Source organism: Taudactylus pleione, unplaced genomic scaffold (genome assembly GCF_031769625.1).
Source record: "Taudactylus pleione unplaced genomic scaffold, aTauple2 ptg000116l, whole genome shotgun sequence".
Classification (NCBI taxonomy): domain Eukaryota; kingdom Metazoa; phylum Chordata; class Amphibia; order Anura; family Myobatrachidae; genus Taudactylus; species Taudactylus pleione.
In genome coordinates, this window is record NW_028284518.1 from 27,349,676 (window position 1) to 27,368,210 (window position 18,535).

Consider the following 18,535-nt stretch of genomic DNA (forward strand, 5'->3'; position numbering starts at 1 on the left):
TGCCAAAGCTGCAAGGGGTTCTTACAGTATTAGTAGTAGTAGTATTAAATCTAATTAAGTTTTTGACCTTATTGATTTCGTAATCTTTATTACACCTAGAAATTGTCCTCTATTCTGGATAACCTCTAATTCTACTTTCGCTAGTTTCCTAAGGACAGCTGCTTCATATACTTAAATTCATCTCCCATTTTTGCTGTAGTCAATTTTTCACAGTTTTAGCTAAGTCCTTTTGTATACCATTCAAAGTTTATTATTTGTATATAATTAATTTCATAATTATGAATAGTTATGTATAATTGTGTTCCAATATTTAATACAACTATAATTGTGTGCTACAAAGATAGAATTTGTATTAATATTAAGATATTGTGGTATCCTTCCTATTAAAGAGAAAAATAAACACGGCACAGCTTCTACTCGGCAACCACCTTGGAATTACAGAATACATATTCTATCTTAATGATTTATATATCAAGGAGGTGTGCTACCTACTACCATTGATTATAGATGCAACAAAATGAAAAAAGGGGTAGTGTATAGGTGCACTAAATGAGTGGTTTAGAAAAAATTACAAAAAATTAACTTTTATTAATTATGTATTAAAATATCTCTAGTCCCTCTAAAGATTCTAAAACAGCGAAGTATTAAAAATAAAGATTAAGGAAAGAAATTCGAAATTAAAATAATATGTCAAGGGTCATGTCATTTAATAGGGCAGATTTATATTGTTGTTCTCCTCTCTTAGAATCAACTATTATGTCAAGCAATGTGATGCCTTTGTGTTCTCTTATTTATATATGTGGTTCACATGAATAAATATTGTACTACTCAAAACTTTGTTGTCTCACTTATTTATATCCTATAAGTGGCAAATGCACTATAGCCGTATGTTGCAGATAGTGAATAGATAATGGCAACCTTGCTAATGTTTGCTTGTTTCAAAATGTTGCGTTCTAAATTAACTCTGCAGTGTCAGCAATAATGTATCAGTCTATCTCTGCTGTTTATATTGCTGCACCCTTAGTGTGCCAGTCAGGAATATCTGTCGTATTTGTGATATGTATTTCTGCTATTTATGCACTTTTAATGTGCCATTCATTGATATAAGCAGATAGGCATTGTCACATATATGACATTATCCAGTAAGGATTATTATAGATTGGTACACTTTATATAATAACCTGCTGTTAAACAGGGAATGTAAGCTGACACAAATTATGTAAAGTGTTACATTCCCAACCAATGGATATAAACAAATATGAATTATATCATGTGTGGCGTTTTCCCTTGTTCACACAATGACTGGTTCAGTGCTATTAAATTGTTATAGTATCTAAATATTTATTCATCAATGGTTCACCAGTATATGGCTCAAATAACAAATTCAGTTTATTTCTTGATCATATGTCCATGTGTGTTAGTGGTGTATATAATATTACCACTTAGTATTCTATATACATAAAAGGATTTTTAAATTGGTTAATTATGATCACATTTATTAACATATGTTCAAGCAGCATAGACATTTCCAGAGCAGATTACATCAGTGCTCATAGATGGTTAATTGTAGTCACATTTATTACCATCAAACGGCATGCATGCTTCCAGAGCACATCACATCAGTGCTCATGGACGCCACACATTTATTAACATATGTTCAAGCAGCATACATATTTCCAGAGCACATCACATCAGTGCTCATATATGCCACGTCTTTTTAAAGTAGTTTTTGTTAATTGTAGTCACATTTATTACCATCAAACAGCATACATGTTTCCAGACCTCATTACATCAGTGCTCATGGATGTCACAATTTATATGAATGTTTGTAGCTATGTCAGACATAAGTTGATATAACTTCTGAGTAGCGGAGGTTGCTGCTCAGCATGCAAATACTATCTAAGCCATAATCGGCATAATTTTTTTGCATGTAGTGAGCGTGGCCCTTAACATAGACCCGATGCGCATTTCGCCTGCGGCTTCATCAAGGAATCGACCCGATGGGTGTGATTGAGGGGTTTAAATACCCTTACCTTTCCTCTGCTGCCAATCAGAACTCTATAGGATCAGACATCCGAAAGACAGGATTCTGCATTGATTGCCAATTCTTAAAGCCAGACATGAGTAATGGATCGCTAAGAGAGCAATCCAATGTATTTCAACTATGATAATAATATAAATCGATCAGATAGAGGAGTTTAAGAAGATTCTTATTAGAATATCCTTGATAATAACATATTATAATGTAAAAATCAAGTTCTAAAAAACATGTTGCCCTATTAATATGTTATGTTCTCACTTAAGAGAATCCATATATCATAACTATATATTCCTAAAGTATAATACATGTGTATATATGTGCACATATATTTCTATGTGTCTCTTCAGTTTAGTTATGAAATGTGATAGGTGACTATGAATTATGCTGTATTTATACTAAATATGAAGTTAATATAAATATTAAATATATATGTGGTAGTGTATATATATTAATTGGTGGTAAAAAAAAGGAAAGAAAAATAAGAAACAAGGGTGAAAATTGATGTGAAAAATAAATGAGAGAGAATGAAAATAAAACTTATGACTCTCATGAAAAAAGTTTTGATAACAATTTAAATAAATAAAATGTGCCTGGATTTAAATTTTATCAATATAAGTAATCATGTATCCCATATCTTGACATGCATTTGCCACTTATAGGATATAAATAAGTGAGACAACAAAGATTTGAGTAGTACAATATTTATTCATGTGAACCACATATATAAATAAGAGAACACAAATGCATCACATTGCTTATTGACATAATAGTTGATTCTAAGAGAGGAGAACAACAATATAAGTCTGCCCTATTAAGTGACATGACCCTTGACATATTATTTTAATTTCTAATTTCTATCCTTAATCTTTATTTTTAATACTTCGCCGTTCATGAATCTTTAGAGGGACTAGAGATATTTTAATACATAATTAATAAAAGTGAATTTTTAGTAATTCTTCCAAAACCACCCGCTTAGTGCACCTATGCACTACCCCTTTTTTTCATTTTGTTGCAGGTATCCTTCCTACTATCCAGTTTTGATCTAGTCTAGTTGGTAAATCTACTAAGAATTGAGTTTGGTCGAGTGTGTAATCTATTTGCCAACTAACGCCAAACACATTAGAGAATTCACGATTGAAATAGAAAAACAGGGGAGAGAATGAAAGTACGAATCATTACACCATTGGCCAAACTCGCTAGTACTTTCTGCAGAAAATATATAACATGGGAATTTACCAAGAATCATGTTTAAAAACAGACCTGCCTGTTCTGCAGAAGCCTGTAAACTCGGGTGAGATTTTAAACTCTCCAGAAATTATAAACGCATTCGTAAATACTTTGCATGTGTTTCAAGTTAAGGATAATTAGCCTACTATCATGATGCCTATAAAAGGGGACAAATCAGCAGCATTATTTTGTGTGAGAAAGTTTGTAAGCACTGCTGGGATACCAGACACTCTTACTCCAGGCTAGAGGGACCCAGGAGCAAGAAACTGAACAGGCTCAAGAGGTTATGCAGGTACCACAGAGGCTGTGCAGGCCACAGTCTTTTAGGGGGCATTTGAACCTGAATGCATTGTTAGATGTTGAGGTCATACAGATGTTCCAGCAGAATTGTTCCAACATATTCCATCTATAGGACCAAGTCAATCTGGACTTAGACCCTGAGACAGGATACTCATGCATCTCAGGCTTGCATAAGTTTCTAAGTGTGGTGCACTTTTTTGCTACTGACAATATTCAGTAGGTAACTGGTAGAGTTATCAGGATACCCAGTCAACCTTCTCCCAATACCTCACCAAGATCATGGCATCATTTGTGCCTCTGATCAACACCTCAAGCTGCTTCCACAGCCAGGAGTCACAGTGGCATGCAGTCAAGGTAGCTTTTTATAGCATTGCAGACAGTCATGTGCTGGGTGCTACAGTCTGCACATAGATTGGGCTGAGTCCTGCTAGGGAAGGGCGCATGTTTATCTAAATCAGCACTAGGTACAGGTGGTTAGTGATGCAAAACTCAAAATCATAAGTGTTGTAGTGGGCTACCCTGGCTCATGTCATGATGCCTTTTTCCTCAGTCACCCCTCAAGGAGAAATTTGTGGCTGGTCATTGCCGGAGGGTTGTCCGTTGGGTAAGTTTGGGTAAGTTTTTTTATTTTTGTATTGTCCCCTTGGCAACCACATTTCTATCTGTTAATTAATGCTGTATTTTTTAAACTGCAACAGGTGACTCTGGCTATGGCTGTTGCTCCTGGCTACTGACTCTATTGTCACTTCAAAATTCTGAGTGCATGTATAATGATGCACATAAGTCCACCAGCTCAGTGATAGAATGTACTTTTGGACTATTAAAAACTAGGTCCATTGTCTTGATAAGGCAGGTTGCCTTTTGCTGTATTCTTTAAAAATATTAAAAATTTTGCTCTGCTGCTGTATTTTGCATAATATGTGTTTGCAGCAGCCTCTACCAATAGATAGTGAGGAGGCAGGGGCACTTGTTGCATCAGGTGACAGTATGACCACAGAAAGCAAAAGGCAGGTCAGGCAACATGTCAGAGAGCATGAATAATGTAGCTTTCAATGCTCTTGTTTCTGTCTTTATACCTTGATTTTTGACAACTACATTTCAATGGGTTTATATTTATAGTTTTAAGACTTACAATAGCATTGAATTTTAAAAGTGTGTAAGTGCCCCATACCAATGTGTCACTTTGAAGCATGCAATTTTCTTCAATATGAAACTGCATCCCTGTGGGATACTTAAAAGGGCTGTGGCCTTATGTAAGGGGCCCTCACCCACCACAGCACCCCCTATGTCAGCACAGCATGGTATCAGCAACCACCCTCACACACCACCCCTATCCAAGGAGAGCACCCCTCGCCCATCAGTGAGCACCACAACACCCTTACCCTCTACCAGTTCCAAACTTGCTTTACTTGAGATCAGCCTTCAGAGCTGTCCGACAAGGTACAGCAAGCCACTGGCTGCAAACTCTCTTTTCCCTTCTTAGGCTGGCAGGCCGCAGCTGTATGTGATGATTGCTGGAGGTGGAGTCCAGAACCATGAGGTGTGACTCACTACTCCAAGTTCTGCAAAGGCCCATGGTGCAGCAGTCCTCCCGTGACCATTAACTAAAGGCCTAAATGAGCCTCTGTCCGTGCGCAGAAGCTCATTTTAATTGTGTGATGCCTCAGAGCTGGCTCGGCGCTAACCACTAGCCATTGTCCAGATGCTCCACCCCCAAACACTGCCATATGTTGTTCTTTGCTGCCCTCCCACTGTTTGTTGCTACAAGGCCCAATTGGAGCAGTCAGCTGAGCTCCAATCATGGTTGCTGTGCAGTGGCAGTAGCCACTGCCAGAGTCTCTGCCCAGCTGCCTGCAGGTGCCCAGGCCTTGCCTGCACCAAACCTCCACTGGTACTAGGAAGAGATGGCTGCCCCTAGGTATTCCAAATGCCCTAGGCATTGCCTTAGTTTGTCTATGCCTAGGGCTAGCTCTTGACCTGTACAAACATGCTAATGCAGTGGTTCCAAAGCTTTATTACATTTTGGTGCACTACAGTCCTTGTTTTCTGTTTTGGACACCCCAATGTGGCAAATAAAAAATTTAGCTAATTAGCAAAAACATTTTTTGTAAAAGATGGTGCTTAATTATCAGCCTTAGAAATGTGATGGTAAAGACATTTGCACTTGTGTTGGTTTGTGCTTGTTAGACATCACCACTGTATCCAAAGGTCTTAGACAATGTGCCAATAATGGACCGACAAGCAAACAATTATGTCAAGGCCTTATGAACTTAAATTTCTTGTATGCATGACAAATACATGGTTTTTTTAATTTACCGGCTTTCACAGAATCAGCATCATCATCCTGGTGGCTTCTGCTATGGTTTTTGTATGGGGGTGGTTGTGCTGTGAATAATTGTGCAAAACATAAACATTAATCAAGGTGCATTTTCATTATGCAAAATGTGTTTTTGAGAAAGAACAGGAAATGTGTTTTTATTTTTTTATAAAAAATATTTAAACAATTAAAAATACCTTAAACAACAAAACATTATGAATATGTCATGTTATTGTTATTAAGGTGTGAAAAGGTTTTACAAAAACTTTTACAGTTGGACCATGCAATAACACACATTAAACTAATATGTAAATACAACTATTATCAAACTACGGGCCTGATTCAGCATGGATCATACGGCTGCTTTTGCACGCAGCCGGCTGATGTTTGCATTCTGCGCATTCCAGTATGCATGTGTGAACCGGACACTGTGATCGGGACATGATAACAGTAATCATGCAGGGTCTTCACAGAGTGATTGACATGAAGTGTCCGTTTAGGGGTGGAGAGGGGGGTGGTCGGCGGAATGCAGACGTACCTGTACATTTGAACACTCTTACAGGGGCGTGCATAATTAAGCCCCTATGATTGTATTCCCTGTCAGAGGTGTAGATGGTGACAGGAAGTTTAGCAGCTTGTGAGGTAGGGTCAGGTCAACCACAACTGTGCGAATGGTTCTGATGTTACTCGATGTTACTGATGTTTTCGCTGACTTCCGAGTGCATGTCATGGGAAGTGGGCAGGCTTTATACAGTGATGAGCGTCTTAGTATAGTGCTGCGGTTGCCATGCGATTACATTCATTAGCATATTTTTGCAGCTAGCAGGTGCGTCCGAACGCAGCCTTGCAATCAATGTTAAATCAGGCCCTATATACGGCAACCATTAAATTAGTGTCAATCCACTTTAAAATAGGGAAATATAAAAAACTTATGTACAATTTCTCCCTAACTATATCTACCAGTATGTTCATGCTCAGTTTGGCCATGATAGGAAGACTATGGCAGGCCGTGATGCCATGTGTACTCCCATAGCAGCTACAGGACAGTAGATTTACTACCTCTGTTTAAAAAAAAAATTAAATACATAATTGTATGTACACATTAATTTAGTGACAATTACTACAAAAGCACAATTTAGCAAAAAATACACAAATGTCACCTAAGCAAAAAGGGATATGTGCTTAACACTTCAAACAAATTCACACCTGTTATAACTTACTATGTAACTCTCTCCCTGACATACATTTTACCAAAATAAATAATAAAAATGTCATGGCTTACAAATAGTCTATTATCTTCTGCCAGCTTTAAAACAACATAAATCGGAATGTATGCAAGGTGTTAAAGCAACATTAACCCCTACATAAAAAAATGTAAGTGGATGAACTTACAATCTTTAGGTTAACATGGCTACTTACCAGGCTGCCCTGGGGGCATCCATGTCCCGGACGTGCACACACTCCACCACTTCTGGAGGAATGAGGATCTTGAGCGAATCTTCATATTCAAGGTAGTTCTCATGATATGGGGAGCCTCCATCAGTGCACCATGCTGCCTTGGCATAATTTGCCATCTTGGCCTTGACATGGCGCTTCAGGTCTGAAAATCTTGTTTTGCAATTATCCCTATTCCTCCTAATAGGCCACTCTGCATTAACAGCCCGACAATACACTCCCAAATGTTGGTTTTACACCTTGTAGAGGTGTTTGCAGCCTTTCGCCCAAAATGCAGGTGGTGTGCTTCATCACCTCCCTTACCAGAGTGACATTTCCATCAAAAGTGAACTTTACACTCTGCCCCATGTTTGTCTTGCCTCTCTGGGGGACCATGTCATCATTTTACAGCATTGATCTCATACAAACCCACAAGGTTTGACAGTTTATGGGCATATTTGTATGGTGTTCAAGCACACCATTACTTATGACATCTTCAACCAATGAAACCACAGTAGGAAGACATATCCCTGTTAATTTCTGTGGACTCGTCTGTGATCGTGAACTGTCAGATGCAGGCGGAAGAATTCTTACTTGGATGGGAGAATTATCTCTCGCGTTTGGACCAAACACACCAGAGAAATCACAATTTCATACACCATCAAAAAACAAGATTCAGCCAAACACAAACCTTAGTAAATTCTTGAGTTTTACTTTACAAAACTCTCCCGTGTCCCTGCGATGTCCAGCGTGTTTGATCTTGGACAAACTCAGGCCAAACACGAATAAAGTAAATTTACCCATAGGTGTGTTACAAAAATGTCTTAATGTTCCATAAGATTGAATCCAAGTCATCAATCTGGCGAGTATCTGTAACATCTGAATTCTCATCCAAACAAAAGTAACAAAATTGTGTATGTCTAGTACTAAAATCATTTGTGCTAAATACCATTTTGTGCCCACAATTCGTAAGAAAATAAAAATATTAATACCGTAAACTAAATAATATCTGATTTGAAAAGCAGCCCAGAATTCTGAGTAAACGAATAAAGATAAATGTTTTAAAAACAGTGTAGAATTAAATGACACAAATACACACAGTGACAAATCAAATAATTATTAGTGCCCCAGTCTTGCATAGTTTCTTTTATTACACCATCTAATAATGGATAAGGCTGTTTAGGATACCCTCTCTAACAATGGGTCTGATTCAGCAAGGATCACAGATGCAATTGCAATAGCGACTACGCACGCAGTCTCATTGCGATCATATGCTAATCTCTTGCCACCGCAGCACAACATAAGGACACCCACCTTACCTTACACAAATCTGTAAGACTTAGCAAGACTGTGAAACCATCGGTAACATCGAGTACCATTGCAGCCTCACGTACACTTGCACAAGCTCTGACAATTTATGCATGCCTCTACAATTGCATTCAAATGCACTGGCACGCTTGCGTCTCGCCAACAACCCCCTGTCACCACCTCCAAACAATACTTGCTGTCAATCACTCTACGATGGGTCTGCGTAGCCAGTGCAATCGCAGTGGAGTGTTCTCGCATGTGCACTGCGATGCATGTGCAGTACGCAACAATCAGCCAATTGCATGCATAATCGCAGTTGTGATCCTTGTTGAATCAGGCCCTTTGTGGTTAACCACTTAACTGGCTAATTGTTTTCCAAAAACTGCTCAGAAATTGTCAGGTTTTTTATGATTGAATTAGGTCCAGAACATCTATTTTAATCTAATCCAACATGATTTTATTAAAAAACAAATCTTTTTTAAACACAATATACCATAGAAATAGTCATTTTTATGGCATACTTGTGCATGAACTTGAACTTTAATCTATTTAACCATTCCAAATCGACGGTCTCATGTCAATATTCTTGATCGATAAGGGGTTGATCATAATCAAAAGAATTAATGGAATCATCTATATGAACATCGATTTTCAAAAAAACATTTTTTTTAAGGTGGAGGGAGCAAAGGCACTGCTATAGTTATATACTGGGGGAAAGGAGGGTCTGATTACTGATTACAGTGAATGGCTTCTCCCCCAGTGTGTGCTGACCACTGAGCCGCCCAGCCGCACCCCCACTGCTGCCACCTTGTCTCCAGTCACAGTGCATATATAAGATGACCTTGGCGGCTGCTTCTCTTTGTAATGACTGGGTGTTCATTAAGGGGCAGCAGTCCATGTCAGGGAAAACCCAGCCTGGTGTGGTCACATCAGGTGTGAACACACCAGGCAAGTGGTTTAGAAATACGATGGCCATTACACATACAGTGCTCACAAAGGTGCTGTTGCAATTAAGATGCACAGCATCAAAAATGTTTTAGAAAAGAGATGGGCATTTATAGATGATGACAGGCTTAGCACTCGCACAGAAATGGTCCATCTTATGGGCATGTTATGGGAGTGTTGTGGGCATGTTTGTAAGATTGGTTGCATACACAAATGCTCAACTGCCCATACAGGAGTTCAAACACAGACAGAGAAACTGCATCTGCCATAGAGTGATGGTGTGACTGATCATGCATCTAAAGATACAGCGGTCAGTATTTCAGTGCCTACACAAGCTTCCAGTCAGCGTATCAGTCCTTGCACAGTTGGATGCACAGATGTTCACCTGGGAAGGACTTTGTAACAGAATTTGCAAAAGAGTTAGAAAAGGCAGACAACCAATAGATGCATACCCAGATGTGACTGCATTTCACTTAGAATAAGGCCCAATGTGTATTACCAAAATAGCCACACAGACTTTTCCCCATAATGACTTACTGTAGGGATGAGATAAAAAATTTAGCATAATACTTTAGGCACTAATACAGATTGTGAAAGGCATCTGAAATGGCTGACCACCCAGAAAAGGCTGATTAACAAGAAAAGGCTGACCAGACTGACCACCTAGAAAAGGCTGACCAACTAGCAGAGCTAACGTCAGGCCATATCCACAAGCAAGGAACTTTCCATATTGTTGTAGTTGATATAGAAGGTCTATCCCCCATGGCCAGATAAGGATGTGATTTATTTTGACAGTAATGGACTTTACCAGATGATACCTGGAGGCAGCAGCACTCTTCTCCATACATGTAGAAAAATGTCTCAAGCACTCATGGACAATATCAGCAGGGTGGAATGCTTTCAGTAAGTAGTGATTGACTAGGGTAAAGTTACACAAGGAATTAATGCAGACTCTGTGGGAGCAGTTAAAACAAATGATCTATTTGAGAGGTTACTAGTAACCTCATGCATTTGCTGATCACATATGCCAACTCAATCCATGAAGTAAATCCTCTTTGCACACAAAAAGATTCCACAGGAGTCCACCAGGTTCTATTACTTTGAATGTATTATTTTGAGAGTGATAAAAAAAGAAAGTTTAATATGGATGGGTCCAACAGAAAGCATGTACTGTATATCTTTACATTGCACGCAAAGGCAGAAGCAAGGATAAAAGGGTTCATATATCAGGCATTAAAGAGAGATAAAGTACCAACCAATCATCTGTTATTTTACAGGCTGTTTTTTAAAAAAGACAGATCTCAGGTGCACAACTGCAAATTACTGATAATATAAATGCAATAAAATTTTGCAATCAATAGAGGTTTGTAGCATAGTCATGGCCAAGGTTATGGGCCTACCCACCATATCCAGGTAACCTCTTTAGGGTAGGTTCCTAACCTTGGTTACCTGGATATGGTGGGTAGGCCCATAACCTTGGCCATGATTATGCTAAAAACCTCTACTGATTGCAATATTTTATTGCTATTTATATATTATCAGTAATTTTGAGTTGTGCACCTGAGATCTGTCTGTTTCTGTGCCTGCAATTAGCCAGATCAGGTAGCACCTCCCATTATATATATTCAGGGTGTGCAGTCCAAGAATCTTTCCTATACACTGTTTTTGAAAAAAGTAAGGAGTTATTGGTTGGCACTTCACCTCTCTCCACTTTATCTCTCTCCACAGCTTGATACATCACCGCAATAACCATCACACTTCAGTCAAAAAGCTACAAATAAAGCAGAAGATATTAGTTTTATTGCCCCAGTAGAAGAAAAATGGCCGGCAGCATAGGTAGGAACATACAGTACAAAGCTTTGTAAAGATATGGGGAAATAAATTATTCTGTGGTACTGAATATAGCAGGTATTTATATACAAACTTACCATATCACTATAGTAAAGGCCTTTGTAAAATGTGAGATCAGGTCAAAGGTAGTTTGTTATCTTCAATGGAGACCACAGGAGAAGGCCTCCTCTTAGTCATCCTAGCCAACACTAAGCCAGATTTGAACAGGTCCAGCTATGTATCTATTTGACAGAGCAATATACAAGATGGATGAGAATTGTGTGATATACAAAGGGGGTCGCTAAGCTGTGCTCTCTTGCTGCCAAAAGGGAATGGGTATGCAAAATCCACGTTCGCACTGTCTGGTGTAAGGATGCCCACTATGTCTTAGAGAGCAACTGCAGAATGAGCGCATGCCGGTATTAAGACACTCACTTTTTTTTCTTAACACACATCATCTCTAGGAAGTGTATGATTAAGCAGAACCATCGAGAGCCATCGGAGCTGCATGCAGCATTTGAGGTAGACCCTACTCCACCGCAAGCACTGCGATCACTGCAGGATGAAATACAACCAAGTGACGTGTACAACGATGCTTCGATGCTAATTATGCACACCCATAAAACTCAGTTTTGATGCCCAGACATGCCTGCGTTCACAGCACCACTCCCCCATTCACAAGCACCTTCCCCTGTTACCACCCACAAATGGCACTATCTGTCACTCATAGTAGCGCTCAGTCCTTTGTGCTAAGAGTATACAATTCCCGATCATAATTACCTGTTCACGCACGCGCACTGCGATGCATACGCATGCGCAGATGGGCAACAATCACCCATAGCGTGCATCTGCGGCTTAGCTTCCGGGTCTGAATCCGGCCCAGAGTCCTCACTTCATGAGTTGACCATGCCCTACACACCTTGTTGATCACAATGTAGACACTGGGAATGCAAAGTCAATTGGACTTCTAGCAGAATGTTACTTAGAGGTGCACAGATGATAAAGAGGTAGATGATATGCTTAAGAAGCCACTATGTAGCTAGCATTATTCTTATACCTAGGAAGGATTGTATCACTAAGTTCTGTGTGGATTACTGTATGTTTGGAACTGCACGTACAGAAAGTGCTTTGTTATTGAGTGACATCTATTCTGGTGTTGTTATTTTTTCTCTGATTCCACCTTGTTTTTTGTTCTATGGAGGTAAACACTTGTGGTCATATGCTTTAAATGTCATCTGGGGCTACTCTTGGGCTGGATTTCCATTCCTAGCAGCTGTTTTAAATAGCACCCTTCAGCACTAGGGTATGCAGTCGGGATGCCGACGGTCTAAATGCTGACCGTCGGCATCCCGACTGTCTAATCCCGGTAAGTGTCTAATGACAGGCGTCGAAATCCCATTGCCTGTCATTAGACCTATGCTGGGAGCCTGATGCCCGGCTTATCGATTGAAGGTAAGCCGGGTGCCGGGCATGGACAGCTGCGGGGGGAGGGTTAGGTTAAGGGCTCCCGGGGGGGCTTAGGGTTAGGCACCCCCCCGGGAGGTTAGGGTTAGGCTAGGGGGGGTTAGGGTTAGGCACCCCCTGGGGGGAGGTTAGGGTTAGGCTGCGGGGAAGGGGGGGTTAGGTTCAGGCACTTAGAGGGGGCTTAGGGTTAGGCACTTTGGGGAAGGTTAGGGTTAGGCACCTCTAAGGGACGGTTAGGGGTAGGGGGGAGGTTAGGTTAGTAAATAGAAAAAATACTTACCTGTCGGGATCTTCACTGCCGGGCTTCTGCTGTTGAGATTTGAACCATATGGCTGGCAGTAAATCATACTGCTTCCACCCGAGCCTGTCACTGTGTTTATTGCAGCCTCACAGTGCTAGCAATTAAATGTTACAACCAGCAATATGCAGACCATTTTATATAGTTAGATAAACAAGTCTTACAGCTTTAGTCTACCCTGACCTTTAAGTCTGGTGAATAATATTTACTCAGACATGAATGTGTATTCAGACAGATTAGTCATGTACCATAATACACAATTAAGAGACATGTGGTGTTATTGAGTCTGATGAGTCTTGCACATTAACACTCAGTTAAAGAGACAGCTTGTTGCAATTAACTATTTAACTACACGTCAGCAAGTCACACGGTGCATTACAGTGGGCTAATTCAGAGGTGGATGGCATTTTGATTGTTTACACAGATGGGCGATGGTTGTGGATCTGTGCATGTGCAAAAGCCGTGCTGTGCATGTGCAGATCTGGGGATGTGATATCACTCACAGTGCCCCAAAAGCCACGGCATGATTGACATGCTGCTGACATTTGGGGGCAGTGACGGGAAGTGTTCCATAAAACGGGGGATATTAGCATCATTTTTGGGGCATGCTAACCAGTGGCTGTAACCTTGGATGCAGCTTCATTGGCTCTGGTAGCATGATTTCACCAGACATCCTGAGTAACTTGAGGGTTACTGAGATGTTTGATGTTCACAATGTTGATCCGATGTTGCATCTTCAGAGAAGCCACAGTGGGTGTCTTTTTACTTTACTTTATGTTTTAGCATACTTTAGACCAGCTGCGTACAAAGATGCATCGGCTGTGCTACTGCATCCATCTCTGAATCAGAGTCACAGATCAAATTGAGATGTCTGGTAGTAGAAATGTAAGGGGTGTACTTGGTCAGGTACTGGAAGGAAACAGGAGGTTACTAAAAAGACACACATAGATGATGCATCTTATGGGAATGTCACAGGCATGTCGTGGGCATGTCGCTGAAAGTGGTTGCATACAAAACACTGAACCACTCACACAGGTGGAGAAACTACACCTGCCATAACATACCTCCCAACATGACCCATTCCAGTCAGGACAAAATGCTCTGTTCCTGGACATCCCTCTTAATGTATGATTGCTTTCACCTCTGTTGAACTAGTTAATTGATAAGAAAGTTGTTTCTACACAGGTGATGGCAATCATACATTAAGCGGGAAGTCCAGGAATAGAGCATTTTTCCTCTCCTGGAATGGGTCATGTTGGGAGGTATGGCCATAGGGATGCTGTAAGTTTCAATGGTAACACTGATGGTACTTCTCAAGATGTGTAAAGTAGTATTTCAGTATCTACAGACACTGACAGTGGGTGTTTCAGTGCTTGCACATTTGGACACATGGATGTACACCATTATCATAACATAAAGATGCACACAGAGTCTATCTGTCTCAGCGACATCTGCATCTGACTCATCATCCCCTAAGTCTGAACACCAAAGATATCATGAGGTATCCATCTATGAATCACCAAATGGCTTTTAACTTCATATTGTCCCAGAATATACAGTAGATTGCCCTTTAATTGCTTGTTGGCATCAGGCCTGTAAAACTACCATTGTCCCCGCATTGTGGAATACATGTTATTCCAAATAAGGGAATATAGTCCTCTCTCAAATACACTGTAGAGCTGAGATACATTACAAAATTGAACTGTATCTGCAAATTTCATTGGAGCAACATCCTGCATCCTCTGGTGGTAACTTGGAGTGGAACTTGTAGGTCAATCATTGTTTACATTATTATCTTTCACTGTGAAACTGCTCCTGAAAACATCACAAGTTTGACTGTAAGTCCTGGGGTCAACTGTTCCAGTGAATACACATTGTTCTAAAGGAATGGGGTTTGCTATAGTTATAGGCTCATCGGGATCAGTTATGGTCATTTTTTTTATATGAATTTCATATTATATATAATGGAATTATACCACTGTGATGGGTGCCAATCTCATTCCCCACAATCAATTATTTACTGAACAATTGGTGTGTGCACTAAGTGTTCATCATCAGTTTTTAGAAAAGGTACAAGCAAATATCCTTGACCATGGAGACACAGGAATGATTAGCTTTTATGATTATATTTGGGGGAAGATGTACAGTAGCAAGCCTTGGAAAGAGATAAAGTGTTGAAGCTGCCAAAAGCAACCAATCAGCTCCTTTCATTTATTTAGCACAGCCTATGAAATGACAAATAGAAGCTGATTGGTTGCTTTGGCCAATTTCTCCACTTTATCTCGCTCCAAAGTTTGATACGTCTCCCCCTCTCTGGAGATATATTAAGGTTTAAAGTGATATTCTTTGGAATGAACAATGTTCTATCCGCTCTTCAGTAATTGATGAACCATTACAGGCTGCCAGAACCTCATCCATGCCAACTTTGATGACACTTGGAAGAAGTATCTGCTGGACTGTCAGCAGATAGGTTTGACAAACAGGTTTGACAGAGGTTCAGTACTTTAGGCACTAAGGGCCTGATTCAGAAATGTACATTATTCCAATGTTTAAGCAGTTGAGTGATTTTCAGCAATCTACACATGCATCTAAGTCCCACAATGCATAAGTCATGGTACAATACATGTGTTATTTCTTAGTGTTTATGGAAATAATCCATAAAAATGGATATGTAAGACTATATTGGACAATGAGAGGACATCAAACTTATCTTTGTACCATTTCTAAAATATATCCCAAAAATGGAAATAAACTCTGAAGTGCACATGGCCTATCAAAACAAGGAAAACTAGGTATATATTTCTAGACAGGTACTTCTGCACATGGCCTTAACCCCACCTACTTTCTGACAGATGGCCCATCACTGTAACAGAATTAAAAAAGGGGAAAGAGTGCAGTGGAACAAAATATATAAGGCACTAGGTAATAAAGTCCTCTTGATAACCCCTGTTGTAGGTAGTAGGATCACTTCCTTAACAAATTATATATTATTGCTCATTTGCTTTTGCTAGTGAACATGTAAAATTCCCTTCCATGTCAACCCCAGGAGTAAATAAGTCCAGTGAATGACATTACTAAACATGACCTACATTTATAATGGATGTATTCATGTTGTTGACTATCACAATTTTGACAATCAAAATGTTAACACCATAATGTCATAATCTACTTAATTAAAATTTCAACACCCAACATGTCGACACTAAAATGATGTGTGCAGGCATTGTGGCTATCAACATTCACAATGCTGAAATTCTGATAATGACATTATGTGAGTGTCAACAATCTGTACATGTCAACATTCAACATTCAAAACATGTCGACATTCTGAATGTCGACAAACTGACTGTATTCATTAAATGCAAAACTCTCATTTTGAATGCAAAGTATAATTAAAAACAAACACAATACACAAAACTGAACTACAAGCTAATAAAATAAAATTAATATAAATACAAACATCTGTTGTTTCCCCCAGCATATTTTATATATTTCCCCTTGCAGAAGTCCAATTGGAAATGTGAAATAATTAACAAGAGCAACTAACCACAGTTTTAAATCTTATAATCACAAGCCTATTGATTTGAGTATTATGAACTGGAGGGCAAAATGAACAATCTGCCAATCGAAAACAGCTACATAGAACTGTCATCATCATTGTGTATTGCTACACTAGCCCTCCTGGAGTACACAGATGTAAATCAAAGATTTAGAAAAATTTATTTAGGGGTGTATGGACATGCATTTTTGGTGGACAAGTGCAGTAGCACAATTTTTTATTTTGCGCAAAAAAAATAAATAAAAGATGGGCATCCAACTGTAAAGGGACTCAATTAATGTACTCAATCTGGTCTTTCTTTTGCCTCAGTTAGAAAATGAAACTTTTACATTCTTTTTTATTTTCTTCTTTGTTTTAACCTGTATCATATTCACAATTGAATACATCTTGAGACATATTATTCTACTTTTATTTTACAATGTTTGAAAAATTAGATTTTACAAATAGTTTGATTCAGGGAAACTATATTTAATCATATTTTCTGATTCTTACACTATTCACTATGCAATTAATAAACAAAAGAGAATGATAGGTATATATATATGCCACTGAAGATCCCAATGTGAGTTTGTTGCTTACTTAATGTTATTGGAGCTGTAAATTCTTCAACAAAATTTTATATCCTAAATATTTCAAAATTATAATTTGCTACAAAGTTCAGAATATGGCTGTATGTTCCATAAACTCTAACAACACCATGAAAAACTGATGATCATAACCAAAAACTTCTTAATCAGCTTTAGTTAAAGTAAGACAGAGATTTCACAAAAATACCAGGGATTGAGGAAGCATTGGTAGCACCATATTTTCTCACCCATTTACTTTCTCCTATAGGGTCTGTGTATCAAGAGATTTGGATGAATATAAAGCATTAAAAAGGATTTTTGTTTAATTTCCACTATAATTAAGTATCGTGGGAATGTAAGAAGGGCTATTGCTTTAAATTTTGCTATTTTTTTTAAATTAAACTTTGATTTTTTTTTTTTTTTTTTGCAAAAGTTATTTTTAATTGAAAATGAATGATACCTTTATTTATAATTGTTTTATAATAAACTTATCAAAATTTATTTTGTCAGCTTTTGCTGGCATTAACTGTATTAGTGCATCATACGGTATATCTTGCTATAAAAAAAATTTGTGTGTTTGTTTTTGTGAAACATATATATATATATGGCAATCAACAGAGGCAGTGGCACTCCCCAATTAAAAATATTTGAAGCAGGTTGCAAGGAACCTAAAATCTTTACTTCAACGTTTCAATCAAAAATGATTTTCATCAGGAAGATAGTAAAAGTACAAAATACACTTACCTAAATAACATACAGAGTACAACATGATTGCTGCTGTCTTCATCCATCTGAGAGGGCGTCTGACGTCATTGCGCAGCACCACGCAGCAGGTGCGACGTCCAGAGCCCTGCTCACTATGGTAACCAAAGGAAACAAACTGAGTGAGGATACCAACACCAATACAAAAATAGTGGCTGTAGCGGCAGTAATATATAACTCAAAAGGCATATAGAATATATAGCACAATGGCAGACTATGCAAAAAGATGCTGAACCGGGAGCACTAATGGATCATCGGCGGACCGACTGTAAACATATAACTAATACATAATCAACAGAGTAGCAGGGCTAAACATTGAAGTGTAAGCATAGTAGGGAATGATGTGTTAACATTATAAAAATGTAAAGCATTGCCTAAAGTTCAATTGAAACATGACAGCGACAATGTCTCATTCAAAACATGTGGCTGTAAGGTATTAAGTTGATAAATCCAAAATGCCTCCCTCTGTAGCAATTTTTTGGCC

At 38.8% G+C, this 18,535-nt stretch overlaps 1 long non-coding RNA gene across 1 annotated transcript in view; it reads right to left on the reverse strand.

Annotated features, from left to right (window-relative positions):
- The window catches only part of LOC148524848 (uncharacterized), a 28,453-nt gene extending 26,384 nt beyond the window's left edge, over positions 1-2,069 (reverse strand). The window contains exon 1 of the long non-coding RNA XR_015878355.1: positions 2,034-2,069. This is a non-coding gene — a long non-coding RNA (uncharacterized LOC148524848). The remainder of the gene's footprint in view (positions 1-2,033) is intronic.
- Between the last annotated feature and the right edge of the window lie 16,466 nt (positions 2,070-18,535).